Below are 4,287 nucleotides of genomic sequence, written 5' to 3'. Positions count from 1 at the left end.
TTGAAAAAACTATGATACAAGTTGTTGAAAACTAAGGTTTGAGGACTGTGATGAAATTATACCGAGTAGTTGAAATATGTGGTTTATTTTTGTAATAAAAGCGGAAAGTTCGATGAAAATGGGGCATTGATCAATTGGCTACTGGCATGCGGTTAGCTGGGTGACCTAGCCCACCACCTACGTGTGATCCTTGGCTCCATTGGGTGTGTGCCTATATTTCTTCTTAACAAAATACCATAGGCGCTTGTCCATGTTGCCATGTTTTTTTTAAAAGCTTAGTAATTTACCATCTATATATTGTTCTTGAAAGTTGTCCAAACTTAGTTGGTACTTCTTTATGCTCGACTATGCCTTCAATGGCGGCATCATTCACCAATGAAGAGTTATGATTTGATATTCAAATTAAATTCAGTTTTTAGTCAAACATCGTCATGATTTCATAAACTTTCTTCCGAAAAAAAATTACATTTGCAATTTGTTTCTGAAATTGTTAACATTGAGCCCCTCCTGGCCCAAAGTGGTCTACTCCAATGTAGCAACATTAATAACTAGTGGTGTGTTGCAACCCAAAACCGTATACGATGTTTCGTTCCCAAAACGAGTCAATTGCCAAAAAAAACCACCAAAATTGCGTCTGATAGTGCCAAAAAACACCATTTTCATAATGGTTTGCCAAAAATATCGATTTTGAGTAATCATATTACCGAAAGCACTAAGTAGTGGATTGATCACGTATTGGCAGACAAACTGATAGGTAGGGCCCACCAGCCATGGCCACATGGCAAAGGGCAAACAACTGGGATGACATAAGTTATTGCAGATGTGTGGGGCCTGTATGTCATAGGAAGAAAAAAAAGGGAGAATAAGAATGCCGCCAAAGCAAAAAATCGCCGTTCGTAGGTGCGTTTGTGGGTGCCATCAGTTACGAAAACAAGTGGATTATGTCGCTGTGGTTGAGGAGAGATTAGTTTTAAGCTTTTGGCATAGGCTTAGTTATTTTTTAGAGAAAAGGCCAGAACCCGACTTTATAAATAAAGCCACATGGCAGCGTCACGAGACCAAACAGGAAAGAGACCAGTTAACGAGGAGAACGCACACAGCGCACGGAACGAAAAGTATATAAGAGTAGCCAAGGAAGGATGGATACAGGCAACTGCCATACACGGTGCGCAGGCCGGAAAGGAGTGAGACCTAAACTCCGCAAACAGCACCACCAGGATTAGACGACAGGATCCCGTCCGGAGATGTGAGATGCCGAAGCCCGGATTTTGTCGATGAGCAGGTCCAGGGCACCCCGATCAACCTCCTTAGTCAATGATCTCCACTGCTGCAATAATATACATGATTTGAAAAGAACGTCAGCAGGCTTAGATGGGAAGATATGCTCAATAGTAAATTTGTTCCTAATGGTCCATAGAGCCCAACATAAGGCACCCAGGCCAACCCAAAACACCCTCTTGGTGACCCCAACCAAAGCTTTGGCTAGGGTTTGAATATCGGAGAAAGAGGATGGGTTCCAAGAGACCTGAAGCCAAGATCTGACACAGCACCAAACCAGCTTGGCCAGCACGCAATTGAAAAAGATGTGATCAGAGTTCTCCAAGGCCCCACATAGATGACAGAAATCCGAGCCAGGCCCATTGCGCTTTTTAATCTGGTCAGCAGCCGGCAGGCGACCACGAAAGGCTTGCCAAAGGAAAATTTTAATCTTAGGAGGAACTTTGGACTTCCAAACACAAGAGAATCTGGTCGAAGGAGTACCACCAATAAGTCTAGAATAAAGCGACTTGACCGTAAATCTACCTGAGGCCGAATGAGGCCAGACTACAGAATCGGCCGACTCCGAGAGCACGGGGAAGAGGGCAGAGAGACTTTGCCAATCTTCCAACTCTTCAGGAGACAGGGCCCGACGAAAGGCCAGATCCCAGTTATTAGCCGCCACCTCCGCGATGGAGATACCCGGTTTAGGACAGTAAGAGAACAAAACCGGAAAACTCTCAGCGAGGGGGGCATCCCCCGACCACCAGTCCAACCAAAAGCGGACTGCCATCCCATTACCAACATTAAATTTAACATGTTCCAGGAAAATAGGTCTGACTTTGACAAGGGATTTCCAAAATTGAGAGCCGCGCCTCGCGGTGGCAAACAGCGGGTTGGAATGTGGGAAGTATTTAGCCTTAAGAATCGAGAACCAAAGCGAGTCATCCCCACTAGTTAAAATTTTCCACCACCACTTGATAAGCAAACAAATGTTCATCACCCGAGTATTAATAATACCTAACCCCCCACGGTTTTTAGGCTTACGCATATGCTGCCACTTGACCAGCCTATATTTCTGTTTGTTATCCGCGGAATTCCAGTAGAAGGCTCCCCTATGTTTTTCGAAGCCAACATGCACGCCATCCGTAAGAAGATAGAAGCCCATAAGAAACATGGGGAGAGAGGATAAGCAGGAGTTAATTAGAGCAACTTTGCCAACATTGGTATTATATCTGCCTCTCCAAGGGAGCACCCTGTTCCCCACTTTAGCGACCACCGGAGCGAAATCTTTAGCATGGAGCATGCCAGGAGAGATAGGAAGGCCTAGATATTTAAAGGGAAAGGAACCCAAAGAACAGTTCAGAAGCCTGGCAACCCGCAAGGCTTCCGCCTCATCCACACCCGTCACCAGGACCTCACTTTTAGCGAAATTAATCTTAAGACCAGAAACAGCTTCGAAACACAACAGGATGAATTTAAGATTGGCAATGCAGGTGTCATCCAGCTCCACCAAGATAATTGTATCATCCGCATATTGCAAGTGGGAAACACCCTCCGGAAGTAAATGAGAGACCACAGGAGCAATGTGCCCACAACGGGCCGCCCTGGAAAGCATGCACGAGAAGGCGTCGGCCACAAAATTAAAAAGAACAGGGGAAGCAGGATCCCCTTGGCGAAGGCCCCTACCATTGGCGAAGAAATTGCTAACAAAACCATTGACCGAAACGGCAATATGGCCACCCGAGACCAACTGCATGATACGATGAACATAAGCACCGTCGAAACCTTTAGCAAGAAGGACCTGCTTGAGGAAGGGCCAGCTAACGGAGTCATGGGCTTTCTCAAAGTCTAGCTTAAGGATAACCGCTTTAGCTCTCCGAGCGTGAAGATCGTGAACAATCTCATGAAGGGATAGGATACCATCAAGGATGAAACGCCCTTTGATGGAAGCAGATTGATAAGGACTAATAACTCTATGAGCAACCGCGACAAACGATTCGCAAAGCCTTTAGCCGGGAATTTGGCGAAGTTGTTAATCAAAGCAATAGGTCGGAATTAGGAAATAACATTAGCACCCTTAACCTTGGGGATCAGGGTTATCACTGCATAGTTCAGGCGGGAGATATCGACAGTACCAAGACAGAAGCCCTGGATAACATTACAAACCAGCTGTTTCAACTGGGGCCAGAATTTCCGAAAGAAAGGAATAGAGAAGCCGTCTGGCCCAGAAGCAGCATTAGGATTGGCAGTGTTAACAACATCCCAAATTTCCTGATCAGAAAGAGGGATCATCAAAGAGGCATTCTCCTTGGGTGAGATTTTAAGACCTAAGTTCCAAAGGGAGGGAGAAATGGAGAAGCCCGATGGAGGTTTAGCCCCCAACAACGAAGAGAAGAAATCCACCACATGAGCCATAATAACAGACTGCTCCGAAGATCGCACACCATTAATGAGCAGGCTATTAATACCACATCGTCTACGCCTGCCGTTCGCGATCGCAAAGAAATATGCCGTAGGGGAGTCGCCTTTTAGAGTCTAGTTTAGAGTACCCCGTTGACGCCAATAAATCTCAGCCTGATGGTGTAACTGTATTAAAGCAGCCTCCAGATTATAACGAACCACCCAACCGTCGTCAGAGAGCCCAATAGAATCAGCCGTGTGATCCAGCGACAAGATCTGGTCTTCAAGGAAAGATTTGGTGCGACGATCCTCCGCCGCACGATTACAAGACCAACCTCTGAGGAATTTACGCAGGTTATAGGAACACGAATGCCAATCATCCAAAGGCCCAAAGGAGCGAGCATTGGATGATAGAGAAAGGGAGATCTTCGCCGCAACCATATCGACAAAGCCATCCACAGCCAACTAGGAGGCGTCAAATTGAAATCTAGCCGGAGGCCTGAGGCTAATGGAACCATCGTCAAGAATTAAGGGGGTATGATCGGAACCGATAATGCATTTGGCGTAAAGAGAGGCCCTAGGGAACAAGGAATCCCACCTGGGACAAAGGAAGACTCTGTCAAGCAC

This window comes from Triticum dicoccoides, chromosome 5A (assembly GCF_002162155.2).
Source record: "Triticum dicoccoides isolate Atlit2015 ecotype Zavitan chromosome 5A, WEW_v2.0, whole genome shotgun sequence".
Lineage (NCBI taxonomy): Eukaryota > Viridiplantae > Streptophyta > Magnoliopsida > Poales > Poaceae > Triticum > Triticum dicoccoides.
This window is presented reverse-complemented; position numbering follows the sequence as displayed.